At 43.4% G+C, this 20652-nt stretch overlaps 1 long non-coding RNA gene and 1 pseudogene across 1 annotated transcript; both read right to left on the bottom strand.

Moving 5' to 3' along the window:
• Positions 1-6021: 6021 nt before the first annotated feature.
• Positions 6022-7647, bottom strand: LOC136066479 (uncharacterized; annotated as a pseudogene).
• Positions 7648-15579: 7932 nt separating this feature from the next.
• Positions 15580-18226, bottom strand: LOC136066463 (uncharacterized). Its single transcript, XR_010627970.1, has 3 exons — positions 17802-18226; positions 17453-17701; positions 15580-17373 (listed from the first exon to the last, which is right to left on the bottom strand). It is a non-coding gene; the product is annotated as an uncharacterized LOC136066463 (long non-coding RNA).
• Between the last annotated feature and the right edge of the window lie 2426 nt (positions 18227-20652).

Here is a 20652-nt window from a genome sequence, read left to right as displayed (position 1 = left end):
CACAAAATTATAATGCTATTGTAAGGACCAAAAATAATACAATGACCCACAGAATATGGTGGACCGATCTTCTTCAATTTGGTCCTAGCCAATAAGATTTGTTAGAGATGGAATAGCACAACAAGCCTCGAATCCCCACTCACCAACTATCCCCCCCATTTCTTTATATAGCCCATCCCCATTTCATCCTCTCTGTTCATCTCTGTCCATCCTTTGCCCCTTTCCAACACTCGTCGCCTTCTCTCTCTCTTCGCAGCAGGTGGTGGCGGTAGCTGTTGTAGCTGTGGCCAACACTGTTTAGGTCACTTCTGCATTTAATGCGGTTGACAGAACTGGTGTGCACCATTTAATATGGATGTGACAGGCAGCCTCAGCCCTGGCGGCTCCATGTCTGCCACTAATCTCTACCTCCCTCAGCGTGTGCGCGGTATTTCAGTTGATCTGATTCTTTCCTCGGGCATCATTCTTCCTCGGGCATCACCGCCAATCTTTGCACCCAGCTCCGTACACTGGCCTTTCCTATTCCTTCTCGGGCCTCAGCTTAGTAGTTTGACCCTTCGTATTCCTCTCCAGTCCTCGGGTGCCCACAATAGCCCCCTAAAACTTCCACCATTTTGCCTGAGGAAATAGTGAAGTTTTAGTTTCATAGGTGAGTCACGCACGTGCCGCAGGCGTTCACACGAGCTAGAGTCCTTACGCCTGTCAATCACGTATCCCTGACGCTTCGGAATCTGCGAGCCTTCATTTATGGCGTCAGGCGACTGCTTGTCTCCCCACGTTCTACGGTCTGATGGAGATCATACGGCTCCCACTTCTCCTCATTTATGGGCGGGAACTTTGCCGCCTCTCTTTTTACTCCTATAAAAGGAGAAACCCCAGTTGGCTAAGACTTATCTTGACATTCTGGCGATTTAGACTTTGGCGAAGAGAAAAAAAGGGAAACTACTCTTGAGGAGCGTTCTTCACTTTCCACGGTAGGTGAGTTGGTTTTCCTTGCGTTTTGCTCTTTATTCAAGTTTCATACTTTGCCCCTCTTGTTCTTTTGCACACCATGGGTAGGTATGCTAGATTAGTAGGCACCAAGGAAGCTAAAACAACCTTTAGGGCTCAATACAAGATTCCTGACAACGTAGAATTTAGGCACTGCGAGGAGGGCGAATGGTTAGTTTTGAACCGACCTTCTGAGTCCGTGGTGATTTTCATGATTGCCTTCGTTAAAGGTGGGATGGAACTTCCCATGAACCCAATGACTAGGGATTACCTCATAAATTATAGGTTAACCCCAACCTAGTGTTCCCCTAACATCTTTAGGATCCTTAGGTGTGTAGACACCATTAACTGTAGAATGGGGACTCGCCTCACTTGGCATGATGTGAACTGGGTCTATAACTGCTAGAGAAGGGAAAAGACCAAATACTACATGAAGAGTAGGGTCCCCGCGGTTAAGTTAATCTCATGCCTGCCCGATTCGAGCAAGGGTATGGACGAGGACTACCTTATTGTCTCGGGCGAGTGGCACGATGGGAGGCACTGCCCCACCCAAGAAAGGGAACCAGGTAGCACTCTTGAGGATCGGGGTCACCTTTAGGCTTCTTAAGAGTACTTATTTTATTTTATTATTATGTATATTTTTTATTGCCCCGTTGCTAACGATGCTCATGCTTTCTTATGGCAGACGAGTATCATACAGCCCTAGCTAAACATCTGGTGAATTTTCGTGACCTGAACAGAATTCTTAGGTTTGAGATATTCCTTCACCGAGACGGGCAGCTCAGGGTCACACACGTCATCCTTGGCTACAAACCCTCAACCAAATGTTTTCAGAGTCCAAAGAACGTAATAAAGGCCCGTGACATGCATTTGGCCCTGATAGAGGGACACAAGACGCTGAGATCCCAGCACCTCTAGCCGCTCAGCTCCTGTATTCCTAGGAACCTCTGCTACCATCCAACGAAGAGGTAGAGGGATCCACGTCTACTTCTGTCTAAGAGGTGACAGATAGAGATTTTGAAGTTTTCCATCGCTCCGATGTTGCGAGTGTCTTACAAGCCCCTTCATCAACAACTATGGGCTTCGAAGAAAAAACCCCCGACCTTCTTACGTTGCTGTCGGCCCATGCCGGGGGCTCCTCCTCGGCGGTGTCAGCAACACCTCACCTACCAACCCCTGCTGCTACTCGTAAGTCTTTGGCCGATGCGGCAGACATGAAATGGAAGCGAGGCACCGGGGGGGGGGGGGGGGCCATGGTCAGCTCTTCAAAGGACCTTATTGACCCCTCATCCAACGCATCGAACCAACGCATGGCGACAGGTCCGAGGCTGGAAGGGAAAACCTTGCACATGAGTGCCTTGTTGCCAGTGTGGACGGCCATCTTCTGATTAAAGTGAATGACATGCTCTACGGGGTCCGTCCTCCCATTTTACAAGGTGAATGTTGGCTGGGAGAAATGGTGGGGGAGCTTAGCCTTGTCAATCCTCCCGACGAAAAGGGACTTAGAGATTTGTCGCAAGGCCTTACTCATGGCATTGTTTCCCCTGGTGTGACGGGAGGGTCCCCTTTCGTGCTTGCGGTTGTCCTTTTCCAGCCCGTCCCCATACGAGGAAGCTGAGTAGGTTTCACTGGGTGGTGTTCTGGACCTGCGCTGGTAGGTTTGATCTCGGCTCCACCGTGAGTCCTCACTTGACGCGGAGGACAAGCTCCTCCTGTGCAATCGATCAACCTCTCGTTGTAACACTATTGTCTCTTGCTCAAGTGAGGCTTGATCCTCGGTCAGGAGGCGATTCCGCTCAGCACGCCCAATGCAATGCGACCCTCCTGTCGCACTGGGGGCCCACCGCCTATCCCTCCTACGTTCCAGCTTAACGAAGGGGTCTTCCCTCTAGAAACCAACTGACCCTCCCTCACCTTGACCTTCGTTCGCCATGAATACCTGAGGCAGGTCCGTAGGCGCTTGCTGTTTCCCACAGACGGTGCCAATTGTAAGGACCAAAAATAATACAATGACCCACAAAATATGGTGGACTGATCTTCTTCAATTTGGTCATAGCCAATAAGATTTGTTAGAGATGGAATAGCACAACAAGCCTCGAATCCCCACTCACCAACTATCCCCCCCATTTCTTTATATAGCCCATCCCTATTTCATCCTCTCCGTTCATCTCTGTCCATCCTTTGCCCCTTTCTAACACCTATCACCTTCTCTTTCTCTTCGCAGCAGGTGGTAGCGGTAGCTGTTGTAGCCGTGGCCAACACTGTTCAGGTCACTTCTGCATTTAATGCGGCTGACAAAACTGGTGTGCACCATTTAATATGGATGTGACAGGCAGCCTCAGCCCTAGCGGCTCCATGTCTGCCACTAATCTCTACCTCCTTCAGCGTGTGCACGGTACTTCAGTTGATCTGATTCTTTCCTTGGGCATCATTGTTCCTTGGGTATCACCGCCAATCTTTATGCCCAGCTCCGTACATTGGCCTTTCCTATTCCTCCTCGGGCCTCGGCCCAGTAGTTTGACCCTTCATATTCCTCTCCAATCCTCGGGTGTTCACAGCTATTTTAACCAAAATTTAAATGAAACCAAAGGAATAAAATATAGATTTTATAATAATTTATTATTCAAACAATTGGTAGGCATATCCAAATTCATAGCCTTGTAGAATGTGTTTTGCACCCTGTTTGTTTCGATAGAAAACCTTGTGTAAAGATAGTTTTCCGTGTTTTCCAGTGTTTAGTAACATAAAAAAAAAAAAGATGAATCAAAGGAAAACTATCTTTGACCAACATAAAAAGTATGGCTTATTTTTAGACATTGTTTTTCATTAAGGGAAGTTAGGAGGTTGTTTCTCAACTTATTTAAAGTTGCTATTAAACATTGGAAAATGAGATAGTTTTATAGAAAATACTTCTTGGAAAATGACTTATTTTCTAGAAAATATCATTGCAGAAACAAACAGAGCAATATAAACTCAAATTCCTATTCCAAAAAATACCAAGTATTAACCTAAACCAAAATTCAACCAAAGCTATAAAATNTTCCACCAAAACGACCTGAGGGAGTTTTGACGCTAGTGAAGTAGCCAACATGGCCAAGGAGTTGGCATGCGAGTTCTGCCCCCTCGGGATTTGTTCCAACTTGAAATCCCTGAAGTGATTTCGTGCGCTCCGTAACCTGGTAAGGTACTTCTGCATCCTTTCGTCTTGGGCCTTGAGCTCCCCGTTGATCTGACCAACAATTAACCTAGAATCTAAATACACCTCCATATTCTTTCCCTCAAGTAGCTTAACCATGTCCAATCCCACCAAAAGGGCTTTGTACTCAGCCCTATTGTTGGTGGCTGGGAAGCCTAGTCATAGCGACTTTTCTATTATCAGCTTCTCGGGTGTAATCAACATTACACCCACCCCCGCTCCCTTTTGGTTGGAAGCTCCATCTGCATAGACCTTCCACACAGAGGCGATGGTAGTCGATGAGACTGTTAAGCCCACGGCTGTGCTCTCCTCTCCTCGGATACCCTCGGTGAACTCTGCTACGAAGTCTGCTAAGACTTGCCCCTTTATTACAGTGTGAGGTAGGTATTTGACATCGTAGGCCCCTAACTTAGTTGCCCATTTGGCAATTCTGCCTGTGTAATCGGATTTCCTTAGCAGAGCTTACAATGGTAGCTGAGTGAGTACTACTACTGTGTGGGCTTGGAAATAATGAGGGAGTTTCCGGGCCGCATGCATGATGGCTAGCACTGCTTTTTCCAAAGGGAGATAGCGCGTCTCCACCTCTTGCAAGGTCTTGCTGACATAATAGACGGGCTTCTGGAACCCGTCTTCATTTCTGATTAGAACGAAGCTAACGGAGTGCTTCGTGACTGCCAGGTAAGCATAAAGTACTTCCTCCTTGTTGTGTTGAGATAGGATCAGCGGGTTGGACAAGTATGCCTCGAGGTCCTCAAATGCCCGGGCGCACTCCTCGGTCCATTAGAAATCTTTCCATTTATACAGTAGTTGGTAGAAAGGGCGACATCTATCCGCGGACCGAGAAACGAACCTGCTTAAAGCTGCCGCCATCCCGGCCAGCTTTTGCACTTCCTTGGGGTTCCGCGGCGGGTGCAGGCTGTTGATGGCCCTAATCTGCTCCGGGTTGACTTCGATCCCCCGATGAGTGATCATTTACCCTAAAAATTTGCCCGAGCTCACCCCAAAAGAGCATTTAGATGCGTTGAGCCGTAGTTTGTGCTCCTTGAGCACTGAGAAGGTTTCTACCAGATCGGCCAGATGGTCCTCTGCCTTTTCACTTTTGACCACCATATCGTCTATGTACGCCTCCATGTTCCTCCCGAGTTGTTTTTCGAACATCTGAGTTACCATTCTTTGATAAGTTGAGCCGGCGTTCTTGAGGCCAAAAGGCATCACACAATAGTGAAAGTTATCGGAAGGAGAATAGAATGCCGTTTTCTCCTGATTGGCCAGAGATAGTGGTATCTGATGATAGCCCTGAAACACGTCCAAGAAACTCATCCGCGAATGCCCCACCGTGGCCTCCACCAGTTGATCTATTCTGGGAATGGGAAAAGGGTCTTTCGGGCAGGCTTTATTAAGGTCAGTGAAATCAACGCATACGTGCCACTTCCCACTTTTTTTCTTCACTACTACTATGTTGGCCAACCATTCGGGGTAAAAGATTTCCTTAATTGCTCCTGCCTGCTTCAGCCTACTCACTTCGCCCTGACCACCTCAGCATGAATGTCAGATGACCGCCGAGGGGGCTGTTTATGTGGCGCTGCCGCGGGGTTCACATTTAAGTGATGGCATATTAGCTCGGGGCTAACCCTAGGGATGTCACCTGCATTCCAGGCGAACAAGTCCATATTTGCCCTCAAGAATTCTACCAATTCTATTCTCTCCCTAGGAAGCAACTGTGATCCTATTTGGAAATATTACTCAGCGCCTGCTCCTATCGGTACCTTCTCTAATTACTCAAATGACTCCTTCAACACCTCAGCCGACTGCCTTCTGGCAGCCCCCTTTAATTGTTATTGAGCCGTGTCTTCATTAAGGGAGGCTAGATTAGAGGAATGCTGCATAACTGCAGACACCAGGCACTGCCAGGCCATGGCTTGATCCCCCACTAGCTCACCCATTCCCTTAAGAGTGGGATACTTGATCTTAAGATGCAGGGTTGAGAGGACAGCTCCCATGGCGTGTAGCCAGGGTCTGCTGAGAATGGTGGTGTATGGGGAAAATGCCTCTACTACTATGAAATTCACCTGGACCTCTACACCATCAATCTGTAAGGGTAGTTTAATCATTCCTCGGGGAACCAACATTTTGCCGTCAAAACGCATCAGCGGAGAGTCACACGCATCCAGGTCCTCAGGCTTCAGTCCCAGCCCTTGGTATAAGTCAGGTTACATCATTTCAGCTTGGCTTTCCTGGTCAACTAGCACTCTTTTAACGTTGTAGCCCCCAATTCTCACAGTGATTACCAGAGTGTCATCGTGTGGTTGTTGGGTTCCCTGCTTGTCCTCCTCGAAAATCCTTAGGTCCGATACCGTCGCTTTTGGTCTTTTGTGAGGCCAATCTCCAATCCCCGAGTGGGAGCCTCCCACTATAGACATGACCTGGGGACTCGGCCCGTTGCGATCTCCTGGCCTAGTCAGAATCATGTTGATAGTGCCTAAGACTGGCCAAGGGTGACCGTCATCGTGCATCCCTAGACCTGAGTGCCCTCTCTATTCCATAGGCTAACGCAAGAAGTGATCGAGTTTCCCGGCCTTCACCAATTGATTGAGATGGTCTTGCAGCATCTTGCAATCTTCTGTCGCGTGCCCCTTGTCCCGGTGATAGTGGCAATAGAGGCTTTGGTTTCTCTTGGTCAGGTCCCCACCCATCCTATTTGGCCATTTGAAGAATGGCTCACCCTTTATCTTTTCTAATATCTGATGCACTGGCTCTTTAAATACCAAGTTGATCATGTGAACCTCTTCGGGAGCCGGATGTCCAGGGAAGTCCCTTCGTGATCGATCATTACGGTGTCCCATTCCTTAAGGATCTCTTTTCTCAAGGAATGCTTTAGCCTTGCCTCTCCCCTGCATCTAGTCCTCCTCCAAGCTCTTGTACGTTTCTATGCAATCCATGAGCTGGCGCATATTCAAGGCGGATTTCAACGTCAGTGATTTTCTCAAGTTATGCTCGGTCGGGAGGCTGACTTTGAAGGTTCTCACTGCCACGTCCTCGAAATCCCCGTCCACCTCATTGTACATCTCCCAATACCAGTCCGAATAGGTCTTAAGGGTCTCCCCTTCTCTCATGGCCATGGATAGTAGTGCATCCAACAGTCTGGAGGCTCTGTTGCAAGTTATAAACCTAGCGCCAAATGCCATGGTCAGCTCTTCAAAGGACCTTATTGACCCCTCATCCAACGCATCGAACCAACGCATGGCGACAGGTCCGAGGCTGGAAGGGAAAACCTTGCACATGAGTGCCTTGTTGCCAGTGTGGACGGCCATCTTCTGATTAAAGTGAATGACATGCTCTACGGGGTCCGTCCTCCCATTTTACAAGGTGAATGTTGGCTGGGAGAAATGGTGGGGGAGCTTAGCCTTGTCAATCCTCCCGACGAAAAGGGACTTAGAGATTTGTCGCAAGGCCTTACTCATGGCATTGTTTCCCCTGGTGTGACGGGAGGGTCCCCTTTCGTGCTTGCGGTTGTCCTTTTCCAGCCCGTCCCCATACGAGGAAGCTGAGTAGGTTTCACTGGGTGGTGTTCTGGACCTGCGCTGGTAGGTTTGATCTCGGCTCCACCGTGAGTCCTCACTTGACGCGGAGGACAAGCTCCTCCTGTGCAATCGATCAACCTCTCGTTGTAACACTATTGTCTCTTGCTCAAGTGAGGCTTGATCCTCGGTCAGGAGGCGATTCCGCTCAGCACGCCCAATGCAATGCGACCCTCCTGTCGCACTGGGGGCCCACCGCCTATCCCTCCTACGTTCCAGCTTAACGAAGGGGTCTTCCCTCTAGAAACCAACTGACCCTCCCTCACCTTGACCTTCGTTCGCCATGAATACCTGAGGCAGGTCCGTAGGCGCTTGCTGTTTCCCACAGACGGTGCCAATTGTAAGGACCAAAAATAATACAATGACCCACAAAATATGGTGGACTGATCTTCTTCAATTTGGTCATAGCCAATAAGATTTGTTAGAGATGGAATAGCACAACAAGCCTCGAATCCCCACTCACCAACTATCCCCCCCATTTCTTTATATAGCCCATCCCTATTTCATCCTCTCCGTTCATCTCTGTCCATCCTTTGCCCCTTTCTAACACCTATCACCTTCTCTTTCTCTTCGCAGCAGGTGGTAGCGGTAGCTGTTGTAGCCGTGGCCAACACTGTTCAGGTCACTTCTGCATTTAATGCGGCTGACAAAACTGGTGTGCACCATTTAATATGGATGTGACAGGCAGCCTCAGCCCTAGCGGCTCCATGTCTGCCACTAATCTCTACCTCCTTCAGCGTGTGCACGGTACTTCAGTTGATCTGATTCTTTCCTTGGGCATCATTGTTCCTTGGGTATCACCGCCAATCTTTATGCCCAGCTCCGTACATTGGCCTTTCCTATTCCTCCTCGGGCCTCGGCCCAGTAGTTTGACCCTTCATATTCCTCTCCAATCCTCGGGTGTTCACAGCTATTTTAACCAAAATTTAAATGAAACCAAAGGAATAAAATATAGATTTTATAATAATTTATTATTCAAACAATTGGTAGGCATATCCAAATTCATAGCCTTGTAGAATGTGTTTTGCACCCTGTTTGTTTCGATAGAAAACCTTGTGTAAAGATAGTTTTCCGTGTTTTCCAGTGTTTAGTAACATAAAAAAAAAAAAGATGAATCAAAGGAAAACTATCTTTGACCAACATAAAAAGTATGGCTTATTTTTAGACATTGTTTTTCATTAAGGGAAGTTAGGAGGTTGTTTCTCAACTTATTTAAAGTTGCTATTAAACATTGGAAAATGAGATAGTTTTATAGAAAATACTTCTTGGAAAATGACTTATTTTCTAGAAAATATCATTGCAGAAACAAACAGAGCAATATAAACTCAAATTCCTATTCCAAAAAATACCAAGTATTAACCTAAACCAAAATTCAACCAAAGCTATAAAATAAAAGGGAGAGGAGATTTTGTGACGAGAAATTAAAAAAAAAAAAAAAAACTCAATACCAAAACACATATTTATAAAATAAAAAAATAAAAATCATTAATCTTAATTAGAGTTATAAGAAATAACAAAAATCTACCGAGAGAGAGAAAGAGAGAGAGAGAGAGAGAGAGTCACAGTTTTTGTGTGAGAAAATATGAATTAAATGAGAGAAATAATATCAAATTTATACAAAATAAAGGGGGGAGAAGAAGAGTCAAAATACAAGAAAGAGAAAATGATAGACGAAATGTAACGGTAAAGTAGAGAGTAATAGGGAGATAAAGAGGTGTTGATACCCATTTTCACGACACATTTCGTACAAGCCCAATTCAACTAAGCTCAACTTTCTTATGGACTCAATTCATGTATTATATTTTATTTATTCTTTTAAGCATGGCCCAAGCCCATGCGACTTATTGGGGAAACTAAGGAAGTGTGGTTTGGAGGGTATTGGTCAATTCCTTTCGGACCTTTTGCATAAGCCCAGCCCATGCATGCTACCAAGTGGGCAAGGGACACGGGTAGTACCTCAGGCTCATGGAAGAGGTCTTGTATCCAAAATTTTCACCCCAAAACAGCTTTTATGCTTTGTGTGACTGTAGCCCAAAGTTTTTGCCCAAACCATTTTTCTCCTTTAAACATAGTTGGCTCCCATTGGCCAACTCCATCTGCTAGCCCTCACTTAGGTGACCCTCCCAATGGTCTGAAATTTCTGACCAAAGGAAACCAATTAAAGAAAACCGACTTTATTTCCAAAATCATGCTAAAAGCATACCAAACTCTTCCCTAAACAAAAGCAACCCAAGCCAAAACACCAAAATAGTATCATACGGGATAACAGCCTCTTCTACTACTCAAAAACCAGTCACTTAGAGCACCCCAAGTTCAATACAAAAGGCCCCAATCAAATTCAAAATGAGGTAACCACGTTCTACCTAGAGACCTGAAACTTTAGAGCAAAAACTCATTCAGCCAATCAATAATCTCACAATTCTGAAGATTGGGGGTGGAAATATGGGTATAGGGGAACCTTCCCCCTCTTCCTCACAACCTCCCTCAATTTTCTCTTCTGTGTGACTGTGGGTCGAAGTTTCAGACTTGTTAAGCCACGTTCTATTCATATACCTAAAACTTCAGAGCCAAACCCCATTCAGCCAATCAACAATCTCACAATTCCGAAGCTTGGGGGTGGAAATATGGGTACAGGGGAACCTTCCCTCTCCTCCTCACAACCTCTCTCAATTCCCTCTTTTGTGTGACTGTGGGTCGAAATTTCAAACCTGTATGTTTTTATGGTTTTCTGCACTTTTGTTATAAGCATTTTGATTTTCTCTTGTCAAAGAACCATTAGCCTTTTGTTCATTATACATTTGGAATTTTGGGCTTGATTCTCCACAATGAACACTTCCAAAGAACCCAATGGGAGATTTGGGCTGTTCTTGCATTTTTGGCCCTTGTCACAAAAACGTCCCCTACATTTTGGCGACTCCGTTGGAGAGTCAAGTAGCTGACACAAGAGAAATGGTGCCTCCAAAGGTGTGGAACCAACAAAGAGATGGTGTTTCTCACACCAACTTGTCATTCCAAGGGAAACCGTATCATGCTTTACTGCGCAAGAAGAGCATTGTGAAGTTGAGCTTGAAAAAGTTCTATCCTTAGCTCATTGAGCTATTGGAGATGATCCAAATCGTGTGACAAAATCGCTCCAACCTTTGAAAGCCATCCAAGATGTGAAGGATGGAGGGAGAATCAACTTTCTTATTCAAGAAAAAAAAAATTCTTCCACTCATCTATATTATTCTCTTTTTTAGCTATCATTCTTATGGATGAAACATCATATATCTCTTGTTTTACATGATATTTGTGAAATTTTTTGTTGTAGCTTGAAAATGCAAAAATGGTAAGCCACAAATCCAACCGCGAAAGGAATGACAGTTCCAACCAATGATCAATAATGCAAAGCTCTAAACATCAATTTCAAAACCAAGAACCCCTCACGTGTTGAGCATATGGGAGCCGCGGGTGATTGACTCATTTTGGTGCAACAATAATTGCACTGTGTGCGACCCTTCGTAGCTGAATATTTTTGACATACCACTAAATGAAGTCTTCAGCAAATAGCTAAAGGCCATAGCTAAATGGCCCACCACAAGGTGCTAGATATTCCATACACCAAGCCTTGAGGTGGCAACATACCATACATCAAGTTGTATTGTTGCTGAGTTAGCACCGAGCATATGGGGGCTGCCACGGGTGATTAAATTATTTTGGCACAACAATAATCGCTGCTGTGTGCGACCCTTCGCAGCTAAATATTTTTGGGCGTCACTGCTAAATGAAGTCTTCACCAAATAGCTAAAGGCCATAGCTAAATGGCCCACCGCAAGGCACTAGATATTCCATATGCCAAGCCTTGAGGTAGCGACATACCATACATCAAGTTGTATTGTTGCTGAGTTAGCGCCGAGCATATGGGGGCTGCCACGGGTGATTAAATTATTTTGGCACAACAATAATCGCTACTGTGTGCGACCTTTCACAACTAAACATTTTTGGCGTCATCACTAAATGAAGTCTTCACCAAAGAGCTAAAGGCCATAGCTAAATGACCCACAGTAAGGCGCTAGACGTTCCATGCACCAAGCCTTGAGGTTGTGACACACCATACATCAAGTCTTCAAGAAGTGACATTTCATAAGTCAAGTTTTGAAGTCATACGAGTGACATACTATCGTTTAAAGCACACTTAAGCTAAGACTCTCGAGCACTCTCTTCGCTAATTCATTTTTTTATACATATCGTTTAAACCATTTAATTTTTCAAAATTTTTATCAAAATATTTTTTATTAGTCGTTTATGCTACTTCGCTTGGCCATGACTATCACTCACTAATATAAATCACATTTGCACTTAGGGTGAAACGGAAACATTCTCGGAGCACCCAACAACAAAGAAAATCCGAACTCAATTCCCTCTCACCGAAGCTGTGACATGCTCATGAACGCTAAGCTATGACGAGCTTACGCATCCAAAATCTTGGTTGATCCGCGCACACCAAGCCATGGCATGTTCATATATCTCAAGTCATGACAAGCGCATGCATTCTAAGCCATGACAATGCCTTAATCCTTTTTGAATTTGAGATTATACATGAAGAGGGAAGTTCAAACGTTGCCATCATCAAGAAAATTGTTCTCGCAATTGAAATCCACAGCCAAGCCAACTAATAAGGAAAGTTTGTGCACACCTTTGAAGAATGCTTCACTAGAGCTCGCTCTAAAAAATGATGTCAAACAACTCAAAAATCACAAGCTAGTTGCTGGAAATCCATTCCAAAAATTTTCGAGTGGAATCTTAGTATCGATGTGAAAGCTCGGCATAAGTGGCATAGAGGCCAAAGAGAAAAATTGTTGTACTAGGGATGCAACAACCCTATATTGACGTCTCTAATACTTAGCCCATCATTGTTCGAAAGTTAGAGGCCAAACAAGCAAAGTATGAAGCCGCTGTTTGCGGTATCATGTATCTTCGACAAAGAGGCTAACCGAAGTGTGGGAGAAAAAATGTGGTGCTAGGAATGAAATAACCCTATACCGACATCACCGACGCTTGGCCTATCATTGTCCCAAAATTAGAAGCCAAGTTAGTTGAGTATGGAGACGCTGTTTGCGGCATAACAAATCTTCGACAAAGAGGAATTATATTCTACCCTCTATATAGCAAATGAGGAACCCCATTTGTGGAATTCATCTTGAAGAAATATGGTGAGTACTATGGGAGGAATAAATCCTACCAACAACTCTTGGTGATGGGATACCATTGGTTTGGCATAACCAAATTCACTAAAGTTGCCACACTTCCAAGTGCATTCCAAGCTTATACGCACACACCATATAAGCCTTCAAGATGTGAGCGATCCATAGCCTTTTATACTCAGGGGCTTGAACTCATCAGACCTATCCATTCGCCCTTGAATGAGTACATTCGGGTCTTTGCCGCCACTAAATAGTTCACTAAGTGGGCGAAAGCAATTTGACTCAAGAAAAGTGATGGGAATGGTTGTAGCCAAACTCATCAAGAAGCATATCATTTGTTGCTTTGATGTCTCGTTCATAAGCGACAACAATACGTCTTACTTATACCAATTTTTAGAGGCAAACCCTATGAAATACTAGGAAGCCAACGAACTACCATATTATCCAAGCATGGTGAGATCCCTACATGCGAAGGTGCAATGCCTTCAATAAGGTGGGGAAAGCCAACGCTTTCTTCTAATGAGAAACCTTGCGAAATGGCAAGAAAACAACAAATTACTCTTACAGTAAAGCCTCTACATGCGAGGGTAAAAAAATACTCTCTTAATGGTAAGCCCTATCAAATGGCTAGGAAGCCAATGAGACGTTTTATTATAGCGATACCCCTACTTATGAGGGCACGACTAGCCCTCAACAAGGTAGGGAAGCCAATGTGCACTCAAAGGAAATCCCTACCGAATGATTAGGAAGCCGGCGAGATGTCATATCATTCATATGTGGCAAGACCCCCACTTGCGAGGATGCAATACCCTCGACAAAGTAGGGAAAGCAAAAATTTCTTAACGGTAAGCCCTACAAAGCGGTAGGGAAGCCAACATAATATCTTAAAGTTCAAGCACGGTGATCCACTACATGCAGGGACATAGCCAGCCCTCAAAAGGATGAGAAAGCCGATGCATAAACCTTATAAAGCGACAAGGAAGTCAATGAACTATTACCCCATTGCCAAATGGTAATTTGCTATGTGCAAGGATAAAACCCCTCAAGAGAATGGAAAAATTGAGCATTCTATAAGGCGTTATGTCCAAGAATGTGATATCTTCAAAAATTGATAGCAATACAAGCTTTATTCAAGCCGCTGCTTGTGAGAACACACCATGAGCCGCAGCATGCGCAAACGCAGCCCATATATATGAGGTGCTATCCGTGAAACCAAATTTGCCCATCAATAGAGCACTGAAAAATGGTGCACAGGTAGTGAGACATGCGCTTAGCCAAAACCTTTTCGCAAAGGCATGACAACCAAGCAACATGTCTATTAACTTATCCTTGCAAAGGCAAAGCCATATTCACGAGCTATCCAATCAAGCACAAGTAATCTTCAAGAGCCTAAGTGCATATAATTTATCGAAATTATGCTACTTCATCGCAAGGTGCGCTCGACCCTTCCAATCAAGTTTTCCAAAACATATTCAAATGGTCATAGCCATACAAGAGTTGTTTTCGCAACAAAAACATGCTCACAGCCTATTGAAGAAAGGTAGAAACTCGTTCTCAAGGTACAAAATACAAACTATTCACATCCTTGAGGTACAAATCATTATTTTCATTCCAAAATTCAAATTACATGTTGAGACATCATATATGTGTTTCTTTGTACAAAATACAAATTGTGTCTATTAACCATGACAGTACAAACTCAAAGTGGCACCAATATAACTTGACCGGAGCCGCTCTATACATAAGTGGGCTGTCCACAAGAGTGAAATACAAGAGAAAATGTTTCCAAGGTGGTTGCCTATATTACACACTCCAACTAGTTTGAAATTTCAAAGCTTGGGGCTCAATACAAGACAATCGAATAATAATAATAATAATTAAAAAAAAAGAAAAGAAAAAAAATGGAAAGCAAGAAAGAAGGCGAAGGAAAAAGTTGAAGCAATGTCGTAGTCCCTTCCAACATCACCATCTTCGAGGCATTGGCTTACAATCACTCTCTTCTTTACATTAAAGCCACAAGAGAGAAACAGACTAAAAATGGCCCAAAGTTATTAGCGGCAGCCATGGTACCATCTATTGTAGCTCTGTGTTGTTGTTCGCAGTGGCTTTAATCTCAGAAAATGATGCATTGGCAATGGGATTAGCCTCGGGAATGAAAGTCCCAACGACGGCATCACAATTGTCTAAGCCAAAGTCATCCTACAAGAAACCATAGTACAGCTTGCCCAATATACTATTATATGCAATCAAGAAAAGAAAATGAAGAAAATATGTGAGTTACAAAGTTCCTGCTCAACAATGGCATATCTCCCAAAGCACACTTATTCTATGCAAGACGACAATGCGGCACACTCAACATTCCCTGATGGAATGAAAAGGAGCTGGCAATGAGTTTTGACTTGCCACAACTGAAAGTTCAATATGTGTATAAAACACTCTTGAACGTTTAGACCCCCAATTACAAAATTACCAATTCAAGCTTTATATCAAACAGTTAATGTGTGGAACATGATTACAAGCTTACAATAGAATTGATAAACAATCTAAGTCAAATATAAACACATCCACAGCAGTAAATATAAGACAAAGATAAAGGAAGGAAGATGCAAACACACGGACAACACACGATGTGTTATTGAAGAGGAAACCGAAGTCCTCGGCGTAAAACCTTTCTGCCGCCCTCCAAGCGGTAAATAATCCACTAAAGAATGTAGTTGGGATACATGAACAGCAAAAGACCCTCCAAGCCTAATCTACCCAAATACCTAAGCCCTCAAAGCTTCTTGCTCCAATGAGGTTACGCCGAACCTATTTCTTCTTTAGCTTCCCGGATTCCGCTACTATACCATAGCATCAACCAATGTATATTGGTTCCTTCCAAACTGCTTCCCTTAGCACCAAATGAACCCTCTCATAGACGTGGGTGTGGTGAGATAAGGATTTGGTTAATGGCCTCTCAAGGATGTAACAATGGAGAGGAAGAGAGTAGAGGAATTTGTAGAGTCTCTAAGGTAAAGATTGGGGATGAGGCAATCTTGTTTTTCTCTAGGGTTTCTCTCACAAAATTCTCTCTGGAAGCTCTCTCAATTTAGTGGGTATAAGGGTCTATATATAGTGGGATGAGAAAGGAATACGAAGAGACAGTTTTTGCCAAACAGGGCTAATTCGCGGCTTGGTCTCGCGACTTGTCCAAGTCGCGAGTTCAAGTCGCGACGTAACGGCCTGGCCAGCCTGGAACTTTTGTCCTGTAGTACGACAGCTGGCGCGACCCTTAACTCCCCTGTGTGCATCTCACGTGCCAGCATTTGGCGGCTTGCAGCCGCGAGCCACCCGCAAGTCCTAGCCGCGAAACTCTGCTTCTTTGCACATACTTGAGCTTTTCTTCACATCTTCTCACACACTACCCTTACAATAATCCCACCTAAATACAGGGTTACTAAGTGCTTAAATTACAAGCAAATTGGCATGGAATAAAGCCAACAAGATGGTTAATAAATTTCAACCTTACAACAAACTTTAACTTGCAAGAGAAGTTTCGTCTTCATTCTCAAATAAACGGAGATGCTGTCTATGCAAAGCATTGAGGCCATCGACAATTACATTGAAGGAGTAGTGGCTGCGACATGGAATTGCCAACTTTGGCTCCACCAATTCATGCTTATAATCAAGTTATGCGACACATGGCTTACTCTAAATGGCATCAACATTTAATATTTCACAATGATTAAGTGGTTATGCAAACAATGCAATAACTCATTCATTGGTATTGCCGGGGGCTAAAGGCTTACTCAATCACCATGCGCCCCTGCACTAGAAATTTAATTTTCATTCCTACACTTTCATTTCAAGTTTGCTGAATCAAGAAACGACTACCACTTGGTGACTCGCTCTCACTTGCGTTCATCGCAAGAACATGATACAGGGGGCTGCCAACCAATGTAGCGGCCATGTCTCATCTCTATATTATAGCGGCAAGTAATATCTTCACCCCATTCCATCTCAAATGTATTGTACCAACGTGGCTAGCAATATTGCTTATTGCTCGTGGTTACAGCTTCATCGAACCTAATCTTGGCAAACACAATCTCGCCAAATTGACCAACAATCAGGCAACTCAAGAATTGAAGCATCCCTAATGTGATCTAATTATTCAAGATGGCCTCTCATTAACCATCATCTCCTCACATGGACCCAAGCCAAGAATTAGCTTCGCTCTTTCAAATTTACAATAAAGTATGCTACAAATTCTACTTTCAACAAAATGGCCAAATAAAGGTTAAGCACAGTCACACTACCTTCACGTTTTAAGACTATTGGAATCAATAGAGAGTTGACTTCAATATGAAATTTGACTTCAATCACCGTAAGAGAGTATCCTGGGTCTTTATCTCATGGTGGGTTTGTGATTTCCCAAAGAAGATCCATCCTACACAAACAACGACACAATTTATTCAACATGTCGCCAAATACGCCCCAGAGATCAGCAAAAAGAAATGTTAACTCACCAAGGTGAGCATCACATCCGTTTTGTCAAGTTCACGCAAGGAATGGTCTCGACACTTTATCGCTACATTCAGCGGCTACCTTCGAGCCTTGTTCACAACTTGGGGGCTTTTGTGTCTTACCAGCTATTGTATGGATTATCGAAGCACTTGCTCCTAGAGATGGCTCCAACTGAGTCAAGCATCCTCGACACAAGCGCAACAAAGGTCATGAAAGACAAACTCATTATCCACAAACCCCTTGTCAGCTCACTGATATAAAAAAAAAAAAAAAAATGATTACACACACGGTGCCGTAAAATAGATAGGCTAGGAAAAATCTATTTTCGACATAGACAGAGTTCCACCAAACCTTCAAGTGGCAACACCCATATGATCTATGGATCAGCCATATTACGAATATACAATTCATCATTCTCCTACAGCAAAAAATTATGCTCCTTGTTCGCGAAGGATCCTTTCACTTCACCAACAAAAGATCTCTTTCGTTTCAGCTATATGGGTGGAGGATCGAAGGTGCTTAATGGATTGTCTTCGCTAGTATCTAAAGGTCTCCAACACACCACGTTGGGAGTAGCAACTTGAGCCTTGTACCATGCGAATCTGCTCATGGTGATAGCAAAGATGATGGTACCACCACAATTGATATTAGGAATTTTATTCCTAAATATGTTATTCCTACAGAAAGTGGTGCGACATGCTATTAGAAAGGAATAGTGTGCTTGCTGAAGCGAAATTAAAGAAAATGGAAGTGGCGTCTTAGCTTACATTTGAAGAGGAAAGTGAAGCTTTTTGACCTAAAAGCAAAGCAATTGGAATGGAGCAAAGCTAATGCTACATGTAGGTACATGAAGGAACAAAGTTTTAAAAGTCAAAGGCCACAGATACATTACAAAGCAAAGAAGCTTCATGTCAGGTGCCTTAACAAAATAATATAAAGAATTGATGAAATCATCAAAGTAGCATGGAAGCTGCTATGAAGAAATACTAAAATCACCATGGTGGTCATGGCATTCATCCAAAAAAAAAAAAAAATTCTAAAGCTACATATGGACATAAAAATCAAGGAGCACTACAGGTTGAAACTATCATTTGGATACAACTCAATTTACTTGGACTTCACGATCCATGAAATTTCGACACATACAAGCTTCTTTGACCCGAGAGTTTTCTACAAATGGACTCCACGAGCCATGATATGTCTACGAATGGGCTTCATCGACTTGTATCTTCTCAACAAAAAGTAAAGCGTTTGGGTATGCTAATTCCCAAACTCGTAACATCTGCAAAGTAATGGAAAACATCAACTACTCACATCGCATGCCGCAAGCGCCACGCGTGCTTAAGGGGCTAATGTTGATACCCATTTTCGCGACACATTTCGTACAAGCCCAATTCAACCAAGCTCAACTTTCTTATGGACTCGATTCATGTATTATATTTTATTTATTCTTTTAAACATGGCCCAAGCCCATGCGACTTATTGAGGAAATTGAGGAAGTGTGGTTTGGAGGGTATGGATCAGTTCCTTTCGGACCTTTTGCATGAGCCCAGCCCATGCGTGCTACCAAGTGGGCAAGGGACACTGGTAGTACCTCAGGCTCATGAAGGAGGTCTTGTATTCAAAATTTTCACCCCAAAACAACTTTTATGCTCTGTGTGACTGTAGCCCAAAGTTTCTGCCCAAACCATTTTTCTCCTTTAAACATAGTTGGCTCCCATTGGCCAACTCCATCTACTAGCCCTCGCTTAGGTGACCCTCCCAATGGTCTGAAATTTCTGACCAAAGGCAACCAATTAAAGAAAATTGACTTTATTTCCAAAATCATGCTAAAGGCATACCAAACTCTTTCCTAAACAAAAGCAACCCAAGCCAAAACACCAAAATAGTATCATAAGGGATAAATGCCTCTTCCACTACTCAAAAACCAATCACTTAGAGCACCCCAAGTTCAATACAAAAGGCCCCAATCAGATTCAAAATGAGGCAATCACGTTCTACTTAGAGACCTAAAACTTTAGAGCAAAAACCCATTCAACTAATCAATAATCTCACAATTCCGAAGCTTGGGGGTGGAAATATGGGTATAGGGGAACCTTCCCCCTCTTCCTCACGACCTCCCTCAATTTCCTCTTCTGTGTGACTGCGGGTCGAAGTTTCAGACCTGTTGAGCCACGTTTTATTCATATACCTAAAACTTTAGAGCCAAATCCCATTCAGCCAGTCAACAATCTCACAATTCCGAAGCTTGGGGGTGGAAATATGGGTACAGGGAAACCTTCCCTCTCCTCCTCACAACCTCTCTCAATGCCCTCTTTTGTGTGACTGTGGGTCGAAATTTTAGACCTGTTATGTTTTTATGGTTTTCTGCACTTTTGTTATAAGCATTTTGATTTTCTCTTGTCAAATCACCATTAGACTTTTGTTCATTATACATTTGGAATTTTGGGCTTGATTCTTCACAATAAACACTTCTAAAGAACCCAATGGGAGATTTGGGCCGTTCTCGCATTTTCGGCCCTTGTCACAAAAACATCCCTGACAAGAGGCAAAGAGGAATGAGAAATGTTAGACGAAGTGTAACAGTAGGTGTGAACAAATTGGGAGAATTTTTTTTTTTTTTCTAGGAAGAAGAAAAGTTTAGAAAGAGAAATATAAAATAAGTGGATAATGTGGCTACTGATGTGGCTCAATAAAAGTGTAGTAACAATAAATGCAAAACTTCAGCATATATATATATATATATATTACACTCACCTCTCTTACACCTTAATTAACACCATTAAATCTATTAATGAAACTAAAAAAATTAAACCAAAAAAAAAAAAATTAGAGCAATTTAAATTCCCATTTTACCCTCCTTGAATTAAATCTAATCCAAAAACATTTTAACAAAAATTTCAAACCTTCTCTAACCCACTAACCCATTGAACTCTTTCCCACTCTCGCAATTAAAAACCCCAAAAAAAAAAGGGGCCGAAATAAGGACATAACATATGATGGGAGATAATGATTGACCGGGGGGGGGGGGGGGGTTCTTAATTCAAACGAGTTACACTTCTGGTTTTCACGCCAATAATTCAAGCAAAATATGGGCAAACTCTTTCTCTTTTCTTTAATAAATCTTCTATCTATTGTAATAGTTTTCCAATGCGTCATTTCCCAAAGCAAGCTTGTTGTGGCTGCACTACAAAAAACTGGA

Source organism: Quercus suber, unplaced genomic scaffold (assembly GCF_002906115.3).
Source record: "Quercus suber isolate HL8 unplaced genomic scaffold, Cork oak 2.0 scaffold_36, whole genome shotgun sequence".
Taxonomy (NCBI): Eukaryota; Viridiplantae; Streptophyta; class Magnoliopsida; order Fagales; family Fagaceae; genus Quercus; species Quercus suber.
Note: the sequence above shows the minus strand (reverse complement) of the source record. Positions and strands in the feature narration are given on the sequence as shown.